At 36.2% G+C, this 25,574-nt stretch overlaps 1 protein-coding gene across 5 annotated transcripts in view; it reads left to right on the top strand.

Annotated features, from left to right (window-relative positions):
- Nucleotides 1-25,574, top strand: part of sano (CABIT domain-containing protein serrano) — a 711,482-nt gene that overhangs the window by 79,019 nt on the left and 606,889 nt on the right. The window lies entirely within an intron of this gene.

The raw sequence follows: 25,574 nt of genomic DNA, 5'->3' as shown, positions 1-25,574 counted from the left end.
TGTACTGAAAACAACAGGATAGAGGCAGTTTACAACAATGACATGTTCTGAAGAGTTCTGCATTATATTCCAGGGAATATTTTTCCAAAAGGAAATATCCAGAAAAATTTAAATGTTTTGGAGATACGGTGCGAAATGTATAAAAATTGTGGCATTTTTGCATATATTTTGAAATTTGAGGCAATAAAAGTTGTTTTTCGAGTTCATTACTTCTCCAGATATTTTATTCTTGTCCTGATCTACAAATTTGCTTCAGAGGTCAGAAGAAGATTCGAATTTCTTTAAAAACTCAATATTTAACTATGTTTAGATGGGACCATAAAATCCGAGCTGGACCTGACACAACAAAACCCAACTTGGGTTTCTTGTCGTTTGGGTCTGTACTTTCAAAAAATCCTCGGTTCGAATTGTTTGCACAAGATCACCTTAAAAATGTTTCCAGCATTTCAAACTTTACCGGTTCGATATCCTCAACCAGTGTGGAGTGTTTGATAGTCTCAAAAGCTTCTGATAACGCGATAAGTCCTATCGCATGGCTTATTTTGGTTGAGTGTTCAACTAATATGTATGGAAATGGAGAGCTGCTGCTTACGGAACACATGCTGGATAGCTTTTCTTACGCTCCAGAGACTTTGCTACGTGCGAATCCTTGCCTGAAATAAGAAGCGGGACCACCACAACCATTGCCCACAATTCACTTATTTCGGCTCCAATATTGCATCCCTTCCGATGATTTAACCACTTTTTCCGTTTACGCTCACCGACCAACCTGTTAACTTCAATGCGGAGTTCAGCACGCTCATTTGCCAATCCCGTCGTCACTGCTCAGAAATTTGATATCAAATCGGGTATACGACCAGCACGATATGGTGAGCGGCTGCAGCAGTAATTTTGGTAGGGGCGTACTGATTAATCGTGCAAAACGTAGAGTTATCAATCTGCTCAGCTAGTACTTTGATCGTTTCTGAGGACCGAATACCATAACTCATGAAGAGCGTTAAAATCCCCCAAGGCCAGACGGTGATGACCTTCCAAAAGCGTGCAAATTTTGGGCCTATAACCTGGAGTACAGGTATTTATCGGCGGGATGTATACTTTGAGCAACTCTACCTCGGCGGTTCCACACCTTACTGCTAATGTATGCGGATGATTTAGGGATAGGTAATGGAAAACAATAATCGATTTTTCGACTTTGGTCTAAAACTAAAAATGCGATTTTTCGGTCTGGAGATTATCTTAGTTGTCTTTAAACTCGACTTTCGAATTTTTCATAACAGCAGCAAATCGATTATTCGTCGATTTTTGAGTTTTCTTTTGGAACTGTAAAACCGCCAAGTCAACAATCTATAGGCAAACCTGAAAATTGATCACAAGATAATCGATTCATCGAATGTCGACTTACCTATCCCTTGGATGATTGTACGATCGTGGCGTCAGGTACCTTTTCTGGTGCCATTTGTGAAAGGCTGAACTCCTTTTTGACCGATCTTACCACATTTTTCTACGCGAGGAATATGTATATCCGCCACTGAATGTACGGCCACTCTGTTCACCACTTGGACGGCAGAGGTGAGAACAGAGTTGAGTGTCATAGTCGATGGTAGCATAATTACGACCACAAACTACCCCAAAAAATAGGGGTCACATTCGACAGTATGTTATTGTCGTCCCCGCATTCCGCAGCTATCTGTGACAAGCTTATACGTAGCAAAAATACCCTCAAAACCCTGGGCAGCAGTACTTGGCGTGCAGATAAAGAAACCTTGTTGACCACATATAACGCGATAGGTCGGCTTGTGGTGTGCGGCGCCAGTATGGTCCGGGATGGAAAAATACTCAAACCTGTCAGAATTCCACCCTGAGAACTGCTACAGGGTGTCTCCTCGTGTCTTCAGTAGACCATCTACACGAGGAGACAAAAATTCGTCCGGTACAGCAACACAATGTCATGCTTTCTTTGTAGTACTTGTTCAGGGGGTTACCGCGAGAGCCTTGCTAATCATCATATGGTGGATAGGACCACCATATGATCTAGAAAGAGAGGTCCAAGGTTACAAGAGAACCTCTAGATCAAAAACCTAGCATTCAGTTTTAAATTGCATTTACACGGATGCAGTCGCTGATGCCATAAACAACTATCGTGCGAATACGGGCCTCGGAGAACATCCCACATCTTTAGCAGCTGAGGAGCGTCAGCTGTCACTTCAAACCGGAATAGTTTTAGCTACTCAACTTACTCCAGTAGATCTGTGGTTACAACCCATCGAAGCAGCCACATTCCTTGAACTGGAGATAGACCCAGAGCCAGATTATGCAGAAAATGAACGCACAAACATAAAATAAAACACTGTTAAAACAAAAACTCACTGGGATACAATCCCAGCATACAGCAACGAAGTCCCTGGCCTTGTCCGGAACAACCCCCGGAATGCGTCTAATTACGACATCTATTGCATCTCACCGAAGATTGCGAGTGATGGATGTGGATGTGACAAACCGAGCACATCAATATTGGATCTAGATATTCCTCCGTTTCTGCAGGCATCCCAGGTTATGCTGTTTCCAACACAGATAAAAGATACAAACACAAACATATGTACACTGAGATGACAGACGCTATCCGAAACACGTATGTTGTATGGTTCTGGGACAATCCGAGTTCCCTTGTGATAACGGTAAAAGCCATGGGTACATTCGTTGCTTTAGTAACGCATTCTTTGCAAAAACAAGTAAGAACTGTGTTAAGCTCGGCCAGGCCGAACTTGTTATACCCTCCATCACGAGTTGAATTGAAGTAAAATGGAACAATTAGTATCCTTTCGTTTATGAAGAAGACATAGGCAATTGTCAGTTTGTAGGAGAGAGAGGTGAGGCATATGGTAACCCTTTGCCTCTCAACACCCTTGTCACCTACAAACTAACAATCGCCGCAAGGAAAATTCTCTAATGTAAATATGGACTAAATACCAAATTTCAGCAAATTCGGTAAAACAATGTGGCCAACCTTCAAAATACAGATATTCGAGAGGTACAATATCAAAACATCGAAACATCAAAACATTTGTAGGTATACAAATTTCTGACGGAAAGAAGACTAAATACCAAAAGTTCAATATATCGATAAGATAATGTGCTTAAAACCTTCAAAATACCGACAATCAAGAGGTACACTTCTATGAGGGATATAGAAACCCGCGGACCTATACTGGTAATTCTCTTCTGGAATATTTTATAACCCCATGGAAGACTAAATAACAAATTTCAGTCGTTCGGTGGGATATTGACGTCGCAACCTTCAGAATTACGAAAATCGGGGGCTATATCGGAACGCGGATTTATACCAACGAATTTCAGTCCAAAATACCGGAAATCGGAAGGTACCGTTCTATGGGTGCTATATGAAGGCGTGCACCTAAACCGACAAATTTCTGGGAGAAAGTTTTATACCACCGACGAAGACAAAGTACCAAATTTCAGCCATTTCAGTGAGATAATGAGACTAAAACCTTAAAAATACCGGAAATCGGGTGGTACGGTTCTATGGGGGCAATATCAAAACGTGGACCGATATAGCCCATTTGCAATACCAAATATCCTAGGAGTAATAGAAACTTCTATACAAATTTACAAAGTTCTATCTTAAAAATTGCGAGCTGTATCTTGATTTCAACAGACAGGAAATCAGGAGGTACCGTTCTATGGGGGCTATATGAAGGCGTGCACCTATATCGACAAATTTCTGGGAGAAAGTTTTATACCGCCGTCGAAGACAAAGTACCAAATTTCAGCCATTTCAGTGAGATGATGAGACTAAAACCTTCAAATCGGGTGGCACGGTTCTATGGGGGCTTTATCAAAACGATATAGCCCATTTGCACTACCAAACATCCTAGGAGTAATAGAAACTTCTATACCAATTTACAAAGTTCTATCTTTAAAATTGCGAGCTGTATCTTGATTTCAACAGACGGACGGGCGGACAGACGGACACGATTATATCGACTTAGAATTTTACTCTGATCAAGAATAAAGGGTCTCCGATGAATATTTCTATGTGTTACAAACGGAATGACAAATTTAAGTATACCCTCCATATTATGGTGCAGGGTGTAAAGACGATGACGATTCCCGAAAAAGTTTTACGGACTATTATAAAGAACTTTATAGAGAAGGTACAGTCTAGTACTGGGTGATGTACTTGCAAAGTACGAAGTAAATACCCTAATTAATGAAGTGCATACTATACGATCTGACGCAATACGAACTTCTCCAATTTCTGACAGCAATCCTAATCCAATAAATCAACAGGTTAGCAAAATATTGTCCACTACATGCAAACAGTCACAACAACAATACTTTGAAGCCATGGTGCGATCAGTCGCGTTGCTACCGGAGAAAAGTTAGAGGTGTCAACTAGTTAGCTCCAGTTGGCAAAAGGGTCCACAAAAGGGAGGGGCTTCACATCCCCTGTAAAATCATATCCAACATACAACGTGAAGGCCTAAATTCTATGCCCAATGAAATAATTGGGCAACATAAATTTTGCTTTATGACTGAAAAACCTAATGTTTGACCAGATTTTCACCTTACGTCAAATCCTATTGAAGCTGAGAGTGGGATACCAAAGTGATATTGGGCTGAAAGTGATGTTGTATATCGCCACCTCGTTCCAAAAAAAACTCAGCTTCATAGACATTTACTCCGAGACTGCTCAGACCCGCTGAGCTGCCCGCTGATATATGTCGCAGCCACCAAAAACATCTATTGCTCCAATATTATTTAAGTCATAACTCCCCTATGTTCCATGGAGTTTAAATTGTTGTTTTTAGATTATTTTTATTTAAAGTAATATCTTACCTCATGCTATACATATTTCTTTAGAAAACAACAATAGAATATAGTTCTTTTTTTTAATTATGTTAATAGCATATTATTAGGAAACGATCAAATAAATCATAACTAGAAAACACTTCCATAGCATTCTTAAGAATCTTTAAATGATTTATATTCATGTCTTGTTTATAAAACAAAAAATGTTACGCCATACGTTTCCAAAGAAAACATAAATCTTTGTTTAGCCAAGAAAAACGAATTGTGAAACAAACAAAAAAAAAACGCCAAGAATAAAAATCTAAAAGTTTGATGTCAAAAGAACACCACAAACCTTCACCATCAAACCCCATCAAATTTGTTGCCCAACAAATTCGTTTGCGGCAAAGCACGAATTAAGTTGCAATTAATTCAGTGTTCCTTTTTCGTGTTGTACGCTTTGTTTCGTCGTTTTGTACGCAGGTAGGTAATGTTCATATTTAATTATAAATCTTTGGCTGCAACATTAACAGCATAGGCAGACGAGGCCAGGCAAGAAGAGCCAGGCAAAAGAAGCTGAGGCATAGGGGGGTTTGTTTGGTGTAATAATAGCTATGGCCAAGTAAAGAATTATTCAATGTTCTCAAAAATTCAATTCTGGAACGGACTTACTTTTTGTGAAGACTTTGTGAGTATGTATGTATGTATCTGTGTGTGCTGAATGCCCTCTCGACAAAGACACCATTCAACAGTACCTTCGAATCAAAAAATACAAATTGTTGCAACTTTGTTTTAGAAATTTTGTATCTTTTTAAATGCAATCAAGCTACGTTTGGCCAGAGTGTGATGTTCATCTCAAAGCAATTTTTCATTGCTTTGGTATTATACAACATAGATTCATTCCTCCTCTTGCAACTCTACTATAGAGTTCTCCTTCTTCTCCGTTTTTGTTTTTGAGGGAGAATCAAAAACTTGCAACAAAATACTTACATACCTCAAAGTTTTATTTTTATAATTTGTTGAAGTAGTCGTTTCTTTGTTTGCTAAGAGAAGCAACTTTGTTGCATTTCAGTGGCTTAGAGCAATGCATTTTTATCCCAAATACTGTCGAAACAAAATTGTATAGAAGGATACGAATATTTTTGAATCAAAAGGATTATTAATTATTTAGATAAGAATATCAAAACACTGGGTTCAAAAATGTAATGGTTGAAAGTTACAGTTTGTATAAATTCATTGAAAGGGAAATGTAAATAATTTATTTGATAATAAATTCAAAATTCTGCAAAGTTTAACAGCAAGAAGATGGTTAATAATACAAATGGAATTACTTATTGAGAGTGGAAAATAGAGAGTTTTTTTATTTTTTCCGAATTCGGAACGAAACTCTGCACAAGTTTCCGATTCTGATGCCGAATTCGTTCCGAAGTCGAAACAGAATTAAGTGAAGGTACCCACGATTTTGAAAAACTTTTGTCGAAAAAAAAAAATCGGAAGAAAAATTCGAATTTCTTTCCGAATTCTAAACGAAATCGTTTTAAACGTCGAATAAAATAATTGAAATTTTTGAAGTAATTTTCGATACTCTACACAATTTCGGACAAAACTCAAAAGGAACATTCGAAAATGGGCAGAAAATCGGATGACATGATGATGAAAAATCGGATGTTTGATCCGAAATTCGGAAAATTATCTGATGTTTGATCCGAAGTTCGGAACATTATCGAATGTTTGATCCGATATTCGGAAAAAATATGAATATTTTTGAAAGTTTTATTCGAAAATCGGAACGACTTCCGGTGATTTATACGAAATTCTGAAATTTGGTATTTAGTTGTTTTTTGGGCTACAAAAATTGCCACGTTTTGATGTACCCCCCATAGAACGGTACTTCCCGATTTTCGGTATTTTGAATGTCGCATCCTCAATATCCCACCGAAATATTTAAAATTTGGTAATCAGTGTTAGCTCGGGGTGCAAAATTTTCCACCTGAAATTGTCGTTATAGGTCCATGTCTACATATAGCCCCCGTAGAACGATACCTCCCGATTTTCGGTATGTTGCACGTTGTGTGCTCAATATCCCATCGAAATGACTGGCATTTGATACCCAGCAAAAATTTTGCCTCCAACGAGGCAGTTAAATCATATGTACAAGTGATTTGGAAGTGCATCAAATTATGCATTTTCACTCATTCTTGTTACAAGAGCGTGACCCCGGAAAGAGGTACTCTATTAGCACTGCATTTTAAGTGACACTTTAGCACTGCATTTTAACGAACTTTTTGGGGTAGAATAGGATGCAGTCCAAAGCACGTGTTTTATACAGGCATTCTGTGAAATGTGTGCAAGTCATTGCAAAAAACAAACAGAAAAAATAAAATGCATATATTATTTGTGTAAAACAAAAATATTAAAAACTTTATTACATTATTAAAAATTATAAAAATTGTCCATAGAATTGAATCGCAACCATGCATGTTTCCTCCGCTCTTCATTTTATGCAAGCTGAACTTTTCTTGCTTCATATGCTAAATGGTTCCCATCACCAGTTTAAATTTCGACATGTACTATAACAGCACTTCATTAGGAAATTTTCTTCTCGTGAGTTACCGCAAAAATTTTCGCAAATTATATATTGATCATAAAGCTTGACTCCAAAGAGAATTTAATAAAAAATTAATACTAAAAATGATCTTCGACTGAAACGGCAAAATTTTCAAAATAAATAAAAATCAGCTGAGCCAGGCTGGGGTTTGAACCCACGTCCTTGAAAAACACAGGAAAAAAGTGTTGTCACGGCGTGTTAGCGTTAAGAGCCAAACTCTTAACTTTCAAAGCAGCGCTACGCGTTTGTCATGAAAGCACAACTAAATGGGAAAATCCCCATTGTTGTTGTAAAAAACAAAACAAAATGTATTTGAAAGAAGAAAAGTTGGAGGACATCGAAGCCGCTCCACATCCGATATGTCTGAAGAGCCTCTACCGAAGGCGAAACATGCATGTCACATAGTGGTGGGTGTGTGGGTTCGAATTGTCGGCTTTCCTTTTTCAGATGCATTATTGATCATAAAGCTTGATTCCAAAGAGAAATTAATTAAGAATTAATACTAAAAATGATCTGAAAAGGAAAAATTTTCAAAATATATATTTTTTATTTTATAGTAACAATTTTTTGGAAATGTGTACACTCTTTTCTATTTTTGTAGGGATCTACTAACCGAATTAATTGTAGGGACCTCTAAGCAGGTGCTAACAAAATGTAACGAACGGAGTGCCTTTTTCACGACTCCGTTTGAACTGCATCTGGATGCTGTTAAAATGTGAGAAATGGTGTGCCTTTTTCACTGAATCCGGATGTTGTTAATATGTGACAAATGGATGCGCTTCTTTGGATTGCATCCAAATGCGGTTAAAATATGAGGAATGGAGTGCCTTTTGCACGACACCTTTTGAACTGCATCAAAACATGCCGTGAAAACACTAGTTCACATTGCACTACTTCCAATTCATTTTGCTAGGTAGTTAGTCTTCGTTAGGGGTATAAAACTTTCCACGTTAGATTTGTCGGTATAGGACCACGCCTTCATATCGACACCTCCAAATAATAGTATGCTAAGTCTAAAAAGTGAGTTAAAGTGTGGAAATTTATTTGAACTTCAGTACTATGCTAAGTCAATATTTGTTTATAACTTCTGTTCGGATTGACCGATCATTACCAAAATTTGACAGAATTTAAGTTTAAGGACGTTCGATACCTCCAAATAATAGTTTGTTAATTCTGAACAATGAGTTTTGCAGGACAAGCTCTAAAAGTTTGGAAATTTCGTTGACCTTCAGTACTATTCTAAGTAAATATTTGTTTATAACTTCTGTTCGGATTGTCCGATTATTACCAAAATTTGACAGAATTTAAGTTAAAGGACGTTAAATATAAAAATGTAAAGAAATTGAAAACATGCTAAGTCGACTTAGCATACTATTGTTTGGAGGCGTCGATATAGCCCCCCATAGAACAGCACAGCCCGATTTTTTGTATTTTGAAGGTTATAGCCTCAATTCCCCACCGAAATAGCTGGTATTTTTTATTAAGTCTTTGATAGGCGTATGAAACATTCCACCCGAAGTTTGCCGGTATTGGTCGACGTCCTCAGATAGCCCACATAGGACGGTACCTCCCGATTTTCGGTATTTTGAAATTTGTGGCCTCAATATACCTCCGATTTAAGGTATTTTGAGGTGTTTAGCTAAATTTTCCACCCAAATTTTCTCCAATGTGGCACTTGGAGTTTCCAGAGGTTAAACAACTTCTGCAACAAAAATGGTCTACCAAAAGTAGTCCACATGTTTTGGTACATCCCCCAGCAGAAGAAATTTTTATAAACATTTTTATGCCACTTCACCATAATATGGAGGCTATATTAAGTTTGTCATTCCATTTGTAACACATCGAAATAATCATTTGCGACCCTCTTAAGTATATATATTTTTGTTCAGAGTAAAATTCAAAGTCGAGTTGGCCGTGTCCGTCTGTCTGTTGTAATCACGCTATCTTCCTAATGAGTCGAGCTACACGGCTGAACACATGTGGTTTTGGTCTGAACTTAGATCATGATCGAAGATGGCCTATATCAGTTGACGTTTTGACGTTTTGCCATTTTGGGTTCCCAGTGACCAAGAAACTTCTCCACCAAAAATTATGGACATAGGACCACGATTTCTTATAGCCCCCATATTACGGTACCTACCGATTTCCGATATTTTGATGTGTTTAGCTACCTGTTTTGGCCGAATTAGCTATAATTTGGCATTTAGGGTTCTCGGTGACCAAGAAACTTCACCAAAAATTATGGACATAGGTCTACGATTTGGTACAGCTCCCACATAGCGTACCGCCCGATTTCAGCTATTTTGACTTCTTAGTCACATTTTCAGACCGAATTAGCTATAATTAGACATTTAGGGTTCCCAGTGACCAAGAAACTTCTCCACTAGAAATTATGTACGTAGGTCCACGCTCTCTTATAGCCCTCATATAACGGTACCGTCCGACTTCAGGTATGTTGATAGCTATAATTCGACATTTAGGGTTTCTAGTAGTCAGGTATCTTCTCCACCTAAAATTGTGGCCATAGGTACTTTCTTAACAAAAAGAAAACTAATATTTCAATATTAGTTTAGAGTATTTCATGGTAGCTTTTTAAATTGTTTGACTTAATTTAGGCACCGTGGTCGAACAATCTTTGCACTATCAGAAAAATAATTAATACTATTGGCCCGGCCAAACCTAATGTTTTTTACTTGTCGTCGTTTTGGTTTGTTTGTTGGTTTTAACCATTAATAAATTGGAACATATAAAAAAATCAAAAACACTTATATTTTGATGCAAAATATTGAAAAACTCAAAATTTTAACTTCGACCCTGAATCTCTGCAACTACTAGAAATCAGATCGCGTTTGATGTATCTATCGGAAAGCTGAATGTGTTATCTTTCGAACAAAAAAAAAATGAAAATATCTCTATCCGTTCAAAAGTTACAGAGTTTTGACAGAAAAAAACGATTCTGAACCACTGTTGGTCGTATGAAGCACGAGCTGTATCGGCAATACAAAGACATCAGTAGATCCAAACAAAATTAAAATATCTCTATCCGTTCAAAAGTTACAGAATTTTGACCAGGAAAAAACGATTCTAAACCACTGTGGGTCGTATGAAACACGAGTTGTATCGGCTATACAACGACATCAGTATAGCTAAACGTATCGAGATGCAACAATTGCCATGTCATAAGAAAGAGCGGCAATGAACCCGCTATAAAGACGAATAAATACGAGCCAAATGGCGGTACACGCAGAACTGGAAGACCAAGGCTCTGATGGAGAGAACAAGTGGGATAGTACACTAAAATTTTGAGCAGATGCGTCTTTTATTTTGAGGCGATACAAAATTGGATTTCAAAAAAAAAAAAAAAAAGTCTTCCTATCAACTTTGACAACGGCTAAATACAAACGCATATTAATACCTTCCTGAGCTCTATGTATATGTTTCCCATAACGAAATTAATGCATTACATCTCTTTTTTATAGCATCCGTTTTAAGCAAAACTAAATCATATTAGTAACGATAACGATACTAAACCTTTTACTAAGTATCATATGCTCTCTCCCTTTTTCTATGCGTTTTGCTCCTTCTTTTGTAGCATTTAAATTATATCGTTGTGTGCGATTTTTTTTTCGTTGTCTTCTTTCCGAGCAGAATACGTTTCAAGCAACCGAAATGCATTGTCCATCAGGATGACTGTCTGAATTGTGCCAGCCGGCACCACCATCCTAAATAGTTAGGAGTATCATCATCAAGTGCAATAAAAATATTTGAGCGACATTTATGTAAAATGTAAAACTAAATTTATACTGGCAGCACGACAAACAATCAGACACCACGATACTGTGATAGACAGACAGAACGAATTGAATGGTCCAGTGGTAGCAACAGCAGTAGCAGCAGCAACAGCAATGTCAGTCAGTAGTTATGCGAATAGAAATCCTCAGAATATGAAAATGACAATTGTGCTCCAACCAACCAACACTCCACTTAAACAGACGTTCACATCAAAAATTCACCAAAGGGATTACAGAAATTGTTGCCGCTGATATTGTGAGTGCACACTGGGATATACGAGTACCAAATATTTCTGCTCTCTTGAGATAACCAGAAGATTTGTTTCTTTTTTTCATTTTCCCTTTGTAAACCATTCCAAGCCATTGTGTATTGTTTCATGCTTTTTTTGTGAGATTGTATTGCCGTTTGCACTTAAGGGACTTAAATAGTCTCCTCATACTCGTTTATTTTATAGCCATCTCCCAAAAGCTTTGTCATAATGCTATTCCTTCGTTAGACATGCATAAGGGCAAATCGACAGAACCTTTACATATATTTTCATAAGCTGATACAGGGGGTACCCAAATAGAATTCCATTATTTTTTACTATTTATTTTCGTTAAACACCACTTCTAAATATGTTTAAGGTTTTTTTTTTTATCAAATGTATTGTTGCTATTGGTCCTTGTTTTAGTTAAACCGGGATTATATCATTGAAAGTTATACTGCATAGTTGATTATTTCGCGATGTGATATTTAGCGACGCCCTGTATTTAACCATTTACACCATTATCGATAAATATCATATCCTGTCTGCGCATTGATGTGAATATTAGCATTTTCATTTCCACATACATATGTATGTACGTATGCATGTATTGATGGGCGACATTAAGACCGGACCATCAGAATCTCCTTCCTCCATAGTTAATGTTATGGACTTTCATAAAAGTGTGTGACACTGAGTTCGATAATAAAATCTTTTACTCGATTTTGGGTATGAGCAAAGTCATTAGAATAATCGCGCTATCAATTTGGTGCAACATGGATCCAGTCTGAAAAAAGGGCTATATATGAGCAAACTAAAGTTTTCGCTTAATATCAATAGAAGGACTGTTTGGGGACCGTTTTAATATGGTTACCGCAGGTAGTCCTTGTTAGAATTGTATAGTTCATAAACGATTCAGTGAAAAGTGAATATGAACAAGATCAGTCGATATAGCTCATTATAGTTCATTGAAGTAGGATCATTGATCAACCACCGTACGATCAATGAAAGATACCCAGTTCAGCATATCAGTCACATATGCATAAAGTTGCGCCGCACAGTGTTGCGGCTTCTAGACAAAAGTGGACCAAATAGAAGAAATTGACCTAGGTTGATGAATTTTTGCGCAAGTAGTTATGAGGGAATAGGAATGATAAATTTCAACTTGGTTCGTATTTGGATATAGCCCCCATATATGAGTAAAGGACAAAAAATTTAGTTTCCATGAAGCCAAGGTTTGGACTATTATAATACGCGAACTATTGTAGTTTACCAGTAAGAATGACTATTACTGGATCAAATTAAGTGTTTTTGAACAAGGCTCAAAAATTTAGCAAAAAAATTGAATTTGCGTGGAAGTTATGACCGCGTAAATGAATACACATAGGCAAAAACACGTTGATGCTAGCGCGGTTTTTACGTTGCTATTCGATTGTTGGTTAAACAATTCAAATGACTGGCATCTGTCCAGAGTAAAAGTAGAAGAATACAAAATGAAGATTACACTTTTAATGTATCACTTTCCAAAATTTCCACTGCATCCACCTTTTATAGATGCTGACATTTTGAAGCCGGATGTAAGGTGTTTTTTGTATTTTTTATTTATTTATATTTACTTGGTCGCGCACTCGGGTATTTCAAAAATCCAAACATAGGATTAAAGTACTCGCGATTACGCATAATTTTATATGTATATTGACTAGCATCACAGTAATCTACTGCCAAAGGCCAACATTTAGTGCGATATTTTTTCTAAAAAATCTATTTTTTGGCTACAGTATTTACAATGTCCTTTTGAGTGTTCTGGTACCCCGCGATATTTTAGTTTTTCGGCAATTTGGATCATATAAATCATAGATCGTGAAAATCCAGTCACTAGAATGGCGAAAACGGCTACTGCAAAAATTGAAAAATTTGCGAAAATTTTCTGAAAATATCGCGAACCAATTCGCGTGTTATGTGGTTCATTTCCATTTCAATGAAGAAACTTATACATCAATCGCGTTTTTGCGAAACAGCGGTTTAAAAAATTTAGTAGTTTTACCGATTTTCACAAAAATCAGTTCAGATTTGGATGTGAAGTTCGACGAAACTAGTGGCACTAAAACACTAGGCGTTCAGTGGAACGCAATGCAGGATATTTTGTTTTATAAAGTCGAAGCCCCTTCAACGACTAACTCTATTACAAAACGACAAATTCTATCAATCGTTTCAAAAGTTTTCGATCCCGCTGGCTGGATATCTCCAGTAATCGTAGTAGCCAAAATCATGCTTCAACAGTTATGGATAGAAGGTACACAATGGGACGAAAACGTTAAGCCACACACATTGCAAAAGTGGAACCAATTTGCAGAATCCATAGCTCAAATCTCTCAATTCCATATCCCTCGCTGGGTAAATTTCTCCCCTACATGTATTTCTCAAATACATGGATTTTGTGACGCCTCTGAGAAGGCGTTTTGTGCTGCTATTTATCTTAGAGTAAGTCTTGGAAGTTCTATTCACACACAATTGCTTGTATCAAAAACCAAAGTAGCTCCAATAGATCCAGTAAGTCTTCCTCGTCTAGAGCTCTGTGGAGCAGTTCTTCTCTCACAGTTAGTTAAGCACATTACTGTCGGACTACCATTGCATAATTACGAAATATTTCTCTGGAGCGATTCTTCAATTACACTTAGCTGGTTAGACAAGCCTCCGCATACTTGGAAAACCTACGTAGCTAATCGAGTTGCAAGAATCATTCGAAACGTTGGTAATAATTCCTGGTGTCATGTCCGATAGAATGATAACCCAGCAGACTTGGGGTCTCGTGGTTGCACTCCAGAAGAACTCTTCAACAGTTCGTTATGGTGGCATGGCCCAAACTGGTTGAGCAATCCTCCCGAAGAATGGCCTAAAAGCCCTCTCATAAATGAAGAGCCCCCTGAAGCTCGGAAAATCGAAGTATTCCACACATCGCAATCCGACGAAGATTTTCTAAAGCGATTTTCACGTTGGGATAGAGCTATTCGTGTTATTGCCTACGTACTAAGATTCTATAAAGCTGCTCGTAGAATGACTAATTACCACTCTCATTTAATATCTCACGAAGAATTCTTAGAAGCAAAAACTCGAATGATTAGATTAGCACAGCAGCAATATTACAGTCGCGAATACTTTGGACTCAAACAATCGAATAAAGTTCATAAGAAAAGCTCGCTATTTCCTCTCAACCCTTTCATCGATAAGCAAGAAATACTTCGCGTAAACGGAAGAATTTCGAACTCGGATCTCTCCTACAACTCACGTCATCCCATAATACTTCACAAGGATGCGGAATATACCAAATTATATATCAGTTTCATCCACGACGCTTTGCTTCATGCAGAAAATAGTTTAATGTTACGAACCATTCGCGAAGAATATTACATCTCTCGGCTGCGATCATCAATTAAAAAATGTATACGGAATTGCAAAACATGCATTATTTACAAGCAGAAAGTTCAATACCAAATCATGGCAGCCCTTCCCTTAGAGAGAAGCACATTTTCACTCCCGTTTTCGTACACAGGACTAGACTTTGCCGGCCCATTCTCCACAAAAACTTGCAATGTACGACAAGCAATCTAACAGAAAAGTTATGTCTGCGTATTCGTGTGCTTTAGCACGAAAGCTATTCACCTAGAATTGTGCTCAAGCCTTTCCTCCGACTCATTTTTATTACCTCTCAAGGTAATGTCTGACAACGAAACAAATTTCGTTGGAGCTGAAAGGAAGTTGCGATACGAGTTCACACTATTTTTAAAAAGTACTGCGGAAGACGTAATTAAAAAGTACACACCCCAAGGTCTTCAATGGTCGTTTATCCCTCCAAACGCACCACACATGGGAGGGTTGTGGGAAGCAGGTGTTAAGTCATTTAAATCTCTCTTCAAAAAAGTTGCTCAAAACCAAAAATACACGTTTGAAGAGTTTAATACGTTGCTCGTACGTATTGAAGCAGTACTGAATTCCCGCCCTTTATCCCCAATGACTGATAACTCTCATGATCTATTAGCTTTAACACCGGGACATTTTTTACGAGGTGCTCCAATCGTAGCGTTGCCCGAACATTCCTCCGACGATTTATCCCCCACCGATAGATGGGAAAAACTTAAAACTCAACAACATCAATTTGCTCGTCGATGGAAAAATGAATTCATCACAGAATTACAGCGCAGATATAAATGGCAATCCACTACCGAGAATATCGAACTTAATCAACTAGTAGTAATAAAAGATGACCAGTTACCACCTTGCGAATGGAAACTTGGTCGAATAAAGAAGCTACATTATGGTATTGACGGCATGGTAAGAGTAGTGGACATTCGTACTGCTACGGGGATCATAACAAGAGATATAACTAGATTATGTCCCCTCTTCTCTCATAATGATCATAATTAATCAAAATATATTCTAACATTCTCATCTCATTACCTTGAACATTCATTCCCTTGCTGTTACACGACATTTGGTTATATCACAGAAATAACTAATTCATTTCCTTTTTAACAGGGCACCCCGTAATCCTCAAATTCACAAATGCCTTATTTGCGAACGTTTTCACTCATTAAGATTTTGATTTTGTAGGAAATTCCTTGACATGGATATTGGACAACGTAGGAGAGAATTACGACGCCTAGGGTACTGTTTCAATTGCCTTGCTCGGTCCCATAAAAGTTATGAATGTCCATCCGAAGACGCGTGTGCTCGATGTGGCGAAGAGCACCACACATCCGAACCTGAACCAATTTTTTCAAACTCGTTAAAACTGAACGGGGGCCTAAGTTAATATTGCAAGTTAAATTTAAAGGTTATTCATCAAAAAATTACCGATTTATATATCCAAATCTGAACCGATTTTTGTCAAGATCGGTAAAACTGATCAGAGACCTTAGCAAATATAGAATATTAAATTTGATGGCCATTTAACTAATTTTGAACGAATGATTTAACTACTGAACTAGTCAGTTAAAATAGTTGAACTATATGTACTAGAACTTTCAAATGAATTAGATTGTACAACTCTAGGAGAACGTTTTAAAATTTTGTTTCTAGGTTTTTTATACCCACGGTAAACTGAAATCTAACAATATTAACATTTAAGCAATTATTAGTATTTTGCAACACTTAGACGGCTATGAATATATTTCCAAACGCACCGATCGGATTATTGACCTTTGGTCCTATCTGGGATTTGGCGTAGATTGAAGATTTGGCCTACTGTAGATCTCCCAGGTATAAACTGCATTAGTATGACCCGGTTATTCCATTATTATTGTTATTTATGGTGGTGCCGAGTAAAATAAAGTCATTTACTACCTCGCAATCGGAGTTATTAACATCCACAGTTGGTCCGAGTCTACTGCACTTCTTGCGTGTTGATACCATAAACTTCGGCGCCGTTGGCTGCCAGACCCACTTTAACAGATTCTTTTCCATTTTTACCAAAGATGGCTGTTACGGCTTACGTTGATCGACCTACGTCATAGACATATGTATCGTCGGTGTCATGCTTAAGTGTTTCATACGCCATTTAGCTGATTCGAGAAAAACTCAAGTTAATGTTTGTGCAAAAATCCAAAACTTTAAGAGTTCAGTTCTACTTAACTAAACTCAAAGAATATATCAGGAGTTTATTTTAGTCAGATATCTGGGATAGCCTATAAGTTTTGGCCGGTTTTTATAATTGAAAAAAGTTGCTGAATTGTTCCATATGACCTTTTTTCGTGTTTTTTGCTGTTTGTGTCACATGGAATACGTTTTGTCACATTTCAACAGAACCACTTTTTATCACTTGTGTTCCACCTCCCTTATGTGAAGTGTTACTTTGAGGTTGAAAATTCACGGCTTCAAATTAAACATTTATATGAGCAAATATATGCATTTAGGACCATTATTATAGGCGTCCTTAACGTTTATTTATTTGAACTATATAAGTAGCGTAAAATATTGGGAAAAATTTGATTTTTTACATTTCTAATACATTTTTGCATTTCTAATGTAACATACAAACTTTATACGGGGTTTTTTTTCTCAAAATACCATTTTTGTAGTCGGTGTCCACACTATCTTCAAGACGAATAAAAGTATCTGCGTATATTTTTGAGGGCTTACATCAACATCTTTCTTACAACTAAGGAATATTTTGTGCGAGGCGTTACCTTAAGCGACAATAAATTGTGGTTTTCATATATCGTTACATTATTCAAAAATATTTAGATTTAAAATAAAAACTATTATTATTCAGTTTTTACACCCAGTCATTTAAAACAATTTATTCCATACGCCACATTGTTCGTAACTTGACAAAATTGGGCAATATTTTGTTCCAAAAGCCATGATTATTGAGGCGGAACAATTCTATTTTGTCTCTTTTTGTTCCATTGTTGTTCACGGCATCGATAAGTTGAAAGATGTTTTGTTCCATACGCCAGGCTTTGTGGATATGGAACAAAAAGACAAGGTTTTTATGCGTCACAAAGCGGATATGGAACATATTGACATCAGAATATCTCAAAAACTATAGGAGATAGATGAAAACCTATTAAAAAGCTGAAAAAGCATGGTTTAGAATCTAGTAAGGTACATATGTTACACTTAAGCATGACACCGACGATATGTCATCTGCGGAGGCCAGTAACATTTTATCTTTATTGTATATAGAGAGATTTTTATCTAAGATTTTTCCAATAGGATGTTAAACAGATCACACGATAGATGCCACTTTGTCCGAGAGGCTCTTTCCAATGTCGTCCTGTATAATCGAATTAATTTTGCATTAGTACCAAACTCAGAAGGGGATTGGAACACCTTTGACTTTATTGGGCTGTCGAAGGCGTCGTCGACGAAGAGGTGGTATGTGTTGATCTACTTTTCATGGGTTTTCTATAGGATCTGACGTAGAGTGAAGATTTCTTTGGTCTACTGTAGTCCAGGTCTTAAACCGCATTGATATGACCCGATTATTCCATCGACAATAGGTTTTAGCCGTCAGAAGCCGACAGAACATTATTTGCATTGGGTAGGACACTTATGCCTCTGTAGTTGGCACAAACCGTCTTTTTCCTTTCTGGTGTGCACGGGACATAGCAGACTGAGCAGTCCATCAGTTCCAGTTGGCTTGTTGTTCTTCAGCCGATTAATTACTGTCTTGACCTCACTCAATGCCGTCGTTTGGGATTGGTTCTGGGGTATCTTCATCGCCTCCCATATTCGATACCAAAAGCTTGATGAAATGTTCCTTCCCGATTCTCAGTACGCTATCTTTGCGGGAGAATGTGCCTGTACTATATCCATAAGTCTGGTGTTAAACATACATACATATCTTCCTACACTAGCAGAGAATTTTTTACGGCTGTAAAACGCAGCAAGTGTAAGCCAACATTATTTTATTATTCTGGTCGTGGACTGAACCGCAGATCTTCTGACGCAGACGTGATTATCACTGCACCATGGTGGCTCGGACTTCATTCTGACTCCTGAATATCTCGATTTTCTGATGCTCACATTTTGCTTGGTTTTTCTTCTTCCTTCTGAAAATACGCTACACGATATCTTTCCTTAGTGCTTCGTGTTGCTATTGACTGCAAGGTTATTCTGTTTGCCGCGTTTTTTTCTTAGTAGCTGATCTAACCATGGATTTTTATGTGGTGACTCTTGTACCCATGTATAGATCTTACTGCAGTTTGCATCGTTACCATTGCTCTTCCACCATCGTTACCATTGCTCTTCCGTCCTGTGCTACATCGCACTTTTGCGGCAACTTTAGGACGAGTGCGAAGGCATGAGCCTATACTGACAAATTTAGGGGGGAAAGTTGAATACCACAAACGAAGTCTAAGTACCAAATTTCAGCCATTTCGGTGTGTTATTGTGACAACAATAATCAAAATACCAAAATCGGGAGGTACCGTTCTATGGGGGCTATATGAAGGCGTGGACCTATACCGACAAATTTGGAGGTGAAAGTTTAATACCCCCAACGAAGACTAAACACTAAATTTCAGCAATTTCGATGGATTTTTTTGGCCACAACCTTCAAAATAGAGAAAATCGGGGTACCGTTCTATGGGGCTACATGAAGGCGTGGATCGATATGACCCATTTTCAATACCAAACATCCTAGGAGTAATATAAACTTCTATTCCAAAGTATAAAGCTCTACCTTAAAAGCTGCGAGCTGTATCTTGATTTCAACAGACAGACGGACATGGTAGTATTGACTTAGAATTTTATGCTGAGCAGTAGTGCTATTCTCTAACTCATTTTTTGAGTTACCGACAATTGTCGGTAATATTAAAATGCTTATATTTTCGGTAATTACCGATGTTTTTCGGTAAATTAGCGACGAATAAAAATCAGTCGCAAAGTTCTACCGATAGCAAGAGTGTTGTCAACTTTTATTTGATATTTTCATTCACAATTTTGCGTTTTAACTTTACCGATTATTGTCGGTAACTCAAAAAAAGTGTTAGAGAATCGCACTTCAGGAGTATATGTACATATATATTTTATGTGGTCTCCGACCAATATTTCGATATGTTACAAACGGAATGACAAGTATAATTATATCCTCCATATTATGGTGGAGGGTATAAAAATCCCCTGAAGATGTCGGAAATTAAAAAAATCCCATCAAAAATAAATAAACAAATCGTTATATCCAGTTGGTCACAGTTAACAAATTGCAGTAAGCACTTTTCACTTTTTTTTGGTTCAGGCGCACCGTATGATAGCAATCTATTAGGACAATAAACATGTTGGATAAAGAATTTATATTTAATTTACAAAATGTTGCCTTTGCTTTGCCTACCATCAGAAAATAAATCCTTTTCGAGTAATGTTTTTTTCTGCTGTCATTTCTCACTTTAAGTCAGGGACGGGGCCACAAATTACACAGTAATACATAGTATCAATGAAGATACTATTTCTTGGAGCATAATGTCTCCAATTTATATTAACTATTGACTATCTTTTTGGATATTTTGCTTTAAAAGGCTTTCGCAATAAAGTGATTTAATGGAAGATAAATGTACAATAGGGTTTATATAAAAAAGCGACACAAAATGATTTTTAGATAAAAACACATACATATGTCGACGTATAAGGTTAAGAAATAAAATCAAATATTTTGAAATTAAGTTTGTAGAATAAATTGGTTGATTACCATTTTCAATAAGGTCCACATAATGGTGCAGATATTACTAACAAATTAGAAAAAAAAAACAAATAACCATAAAAATTTATTTTTGCTCTACTGAAAGGAGTTGTGTCTCAAATATTTTTTTTATTAAAAGATCAATCAAAGTTTTAAAGTCCCTATTGCAATTAATGTGTTTTATTTACTTTAAGAATTTTCGATACATCCTTATACACAAAACATTTATTTACTTAAGTAACATCTATAACAAACTGGACCACAAAACATTGTGAATTGGGTTTCTGTCTGGCTGATATTTAGGACAATGACAAACATTTCCACATAAGAAGAAAGAAAATCACTTAATAATTTCCAGAGAAATTCTTTGTGTTACAATGTTGCAGATAATGCGTATAAATCCATATCTTTCTGGTCAATACAGTACAGTACATAGTACAAAGCTGTGAGTGTGCATTTGAAGGCCTGGCTAACTAATTGCTGAAGAAATGATGTAACCTACCGATGTTAATTGTAGACTTTATGTGACCAACAAGAAAGACAATTGAAAGGAAATAACAAGATACCGAACGTTTTTTACATTCCATTCAATTTTCTCTTAATTCTTTAGTTAAGAAGTATAGAACTCAACAACAGAATATGACGACGACAACGAAGAAGAAGTGGAACAATGGATACTTTATTGCAGATTAAGATTTATCATCCTTTTTGTGTTAACTCATGATTTGCTTTACAATGTTGTATGCGTTGGGATTTTCTTGTTCTTAGCCTGGTTAAGTGTTTTGCAACATTGTAGTGATGGCAATTTTTTATGGCATGGAATAACTGATGATGTCGTGATAGTGAAATGGAAATTGAAAGGTTTACAAATGGTTCTATGATCAAGATTATTTTTTCTAGGGAATGGTTTTTTTTCATTGAATATTTTATGTATGTATGTCTGTTTTTTCTTTTTTTTTGGGATATAATGTCTAAGTGTGTTAAGTTTAAGGCATATTTTTGAAAGAATTATTCAATCTTTTAGTATATGTCCTCAATACGTCCTCAATTCTTCTAGATTCCAAGGAAGAAAATTGATAACTCACTGTTGCAAACGAAGCTTTTCAACATTAGTCTTGGAAGCAGTTTTTATGTATCCTAGACAGAAAGCGATTCAGCGGAATGCCTAGTGGAAGCTTTTCGACGAGAAAGAAAATATATTTAATTAGCGGAGATTGATCTTCCTGATAATTCTATTAAGGAACTTTCAATTTGCTATGATAAAAAAACTTCTAACATTTGCAGTTACGGAACTAATAAATCTAACTTTAATTTTAAATATGCTCTGAAATTTCTGAAACATTCCAATTACATCAATGCTAGATTTAAGATAGAATTCAATATGACGTACATTTGCCAAATATGGATGTAATAAAATTTTAATAATCATTTGAGAATATCAATCAAAATGTAAAACAATCTGATTACAATTTATTTGTTTTTGTGTTTTTTTTTTGTTTCTGTCCAGTTTACGTACGATTCCACTTTGTAAGTTTACAAATTAATACTCTGGAGAATTTTTATTAGCCATTGTTTCACAGCAAAACAAAAGCAATTGAATTGAAAACGATGACGATGACTATGAATCGTGATTGAGTTGCAAGTGAAGGAGAAGCAGCAAGAAGCAAAATGGAAAAGAACTGAGATTGACAGACCCATAGAGAACAACTAATACAACAAATTGTAAGCAATTTGTTTATCGTCTATTCATTAGTTAGTTGATGCATAATAATGTCAATCAGAATTTGCTACAGAAAAGTGCACGAAATAAAAATTTCAGAAAATGTTTAATATGTATAAAAGACAGTTGATATTTGCTATGATGAAATTATTTTAATTGGATAACATGTAATGGAATTTGACATTATACTTTAAAGAAATTGTCAACGGAGCCCGAAAATAATCGGTTAAATTAAAATGCTTATAATTTCGGTAATTAACGATATTATTCGGTAAATTAGCGAACAAAAAATTTTTTTTTTTTGGACGGGACCGACCATGTGACACCCCACACCACTACCCCTGGGAATTAGCTTTCCACAAATCAAAATTTCTTTATTGAGTGAGTGTACCCCGATTCATGTTCGCTCAATGATATGGGACAAACAGCTTATCTCCGAGTTCGAACGGCGTGTCCTAAGGCACCACTTGTAGAGAAGTTTTACATGGCTGAAATACTAAGAAAATGTCGCCAACATTACTGAGTGTATTTTGCCACCGTTAAAAATTTGATGTTGCTAGCTGGGGAATCGTTTTGAAAAAAAGGTGGCAAAGCTACCCATACTGCAATGTATGTATAAAAATCCAATTGGACAATTAATACGCTAGGGCACCATGTAATTTGCAATAATGCAAAAACTGGGAATGGGAAAATGTGGTTCTCTACACAAAACCCATTATATACATATTAGGTAGTAGGCCCGTTATCTAGCAGACACGCTATTGCAATTTGCATCAGGGGGAAAATCAGTATTTTTATTTCCATATGTAGTCCATAGGTGACCAAAAAGAGAACAGACCAAAATGTGTATGTAGTCAAACTATTGGCAACTTAGTGTGTTTGAATGCACGCAAGCTACAAAACAATAACAAATGAAACCATTATCTCTCTTTCGAACGCTCTTTCTATGCATTCGGGTCGTATGTGTGTAAATTGCCGAAAAACTTCGGCACAAAGACAAAGAAGAACACATTGGATGTAGCCTACTTTGTCGATATATGCCCTCCAGGAAATAAAATATAGATCAAAACATTTTTTTGTTTTTCATACAAAAGTAATGGACAATTTCACCCGCTAAATAATATCAGATCATCATTCAAAATTGTAGGCATCTTCTTCTACCTTAACCCTTACCTCGTGCAAAATTTCGTGATTATCTGTGATTACCTGTAGCGTGTTAATGATTATACTACAAATAAATAACGGGGTATATTAGGCTGTAACTCTGTTATCATGTACACCAACATAAGTGACATCAATAGTAAGGTCAAGGGTTCCTCTTCCATGTATAGCTTATTTGCCCGGAATGTCTCTTACAGGAATAAAGACAATTTTCATACAATAGTTATGGTCCATTTAACCCTCTAACTATTATCTGATAGCCATCTCAAATTGCAAGCTTCTTCTTTGTCATATAATTTTACCTTATTTAAAATTGCGTTGATCGGACTATTATTGCGATCTACAGAGCAGCTACAAAATCGAAAAAATTATGTTTTTGGTACATTTCACACGCTAAATATTTCAGTATCAACACCAATAAAAAGAGGGATCTATTCTGCTCTGAACCCGACGTCCATACAAAATTTCGTGACGATCGGTCATAATTGCGGCCTGGAGTTTGATTACAATTTATAAAGAACCGACGGACGGACGGAAAAGACCAATTATAAATTTGTAGAAAGAGTTCCCACGACTAAAAAAGCTTGTTTAGTTTTTATCCATAATATCGTCGGTTGTGTACAAATCAAGGCACATTTATATAAGGCAGAAGTGTCAATCAGCTGTATTGTTACTTTTTTTGTAAATTTGGTTTTCAAAATGTAATAGGACCTACTCATGAAATTTGGAACTTCGAAATTTGCTACCATAAAATAATTCTTTTCATCCTAAACGTGTAATAAAAATGACCTACAACAGTTCTGAATGCCTTTTATTTGCATTTTGATTCAAATTTATTCTATTTTAGAGGATTTTCAAACTGTATTTAATTTTTTTTTCTGAGAAATTTTTTAGAACGGCCCTATTCTTCAATATTTTCTTTGACATTTAATTTTCAATAACAAACAAAGTGTTTTTTGTAAATATGTTAGTTATCGTATATAACTTGGTACAAATCATGGTGTAATAATTAGACATCGGATTTTAGCATGTTTTTTATTTCTTATCCGATTGTACTCAAATTTTGGATCTAGGCGTTTTGAGAGTCAATTTTTCGATATTTGGGGTCATGTCAAAAATATGCAAAAAATATGTAAAATATATGCAAAAAATATGCAAAATATATGCAAAAAATATGCAAAAAATATGCTAAATATGCAAGTGTTTTTTTGACAAAAATCGTCAATTAAATTTAGAAAATCATCAAAAAAGCATTCTAAATTAAATTTTTTGCCGTTTAACATAGTTTTTTGCAGATTATTATGTTATTGAGACTCTCCAGATATTCCGCCACAGCAATAAATCTAGACTAACAAGACTTAAATCAGTTTTCACAATGTGAGAAAATGTCAAATAATCCAGCATTCCTATTACAACATAACTTGCTTCCTATACAAATGTAGGTAATGGAAAATGTTCAAAAACTTAATCAGAAGTGTCAAAATCAACGTGTCCAAATATGGTGATAGTTTCTACTCGGCCAAATTGTCTAGCAGTAAAACAAAGGAGCTAAAGTTAGTCATCGCAATTTTTAGTTTAGATGAAAGCGCAGTTTTTTCTAGTTTTTGGAAAAAGGGTTCGTTTTTTGCACAAAATGGGAAAAAGTACTGGAGTACCATTTACGATTCCAGGTTCTGGAATATAACTATAATTAGAAGTATACGTTTTGAATATCCACATATTAGTTTTGAATATATTTTATAGTGTTTAGTCCTTTATTCAGTATATGCAGACATAAATTGGCAATTTTTGTTCTTTGTGATCAAAAAGCTTCTTTGGAAAAATGCTCTAACTGCCGCTTTAATATTGATGACATGGTTTTAGTTGAATGCACTAAAAATACATAATTTTATAATATCGATCTATATTGTACGCATACAACCGCCTAATGCAGAATTGGGAAATTTTCACTCCTCGGCGAAAAGTAATGCATTTTTGTTACCACAATGAATAATAAGCAAAATGAAGAACACCCAATGATTAGTGCAAAATGACTTCACTCAGAAAAACCACACAATAG

Source organism: Musca autumnalis, unplaced genomic scaffold (assembly GCF_047663935.1).
Source record: "Musca autumnalis isolate F117 unplaced genomic scaffold, ASM4766393v1 scaffold_5, whole genome shotgun sequence".
In the NCBI taxonomy this organism is placed as follows: Eukaryota; Metazoa; Arthropoda; class Insecta; order Diptera; family Muscidae; genus Musca; species Musca autumnalis.
Note: the sequence above shows the minus strand (reverse complement) of the source record. Positions and strands in the feature narration are given on the sequence as shown.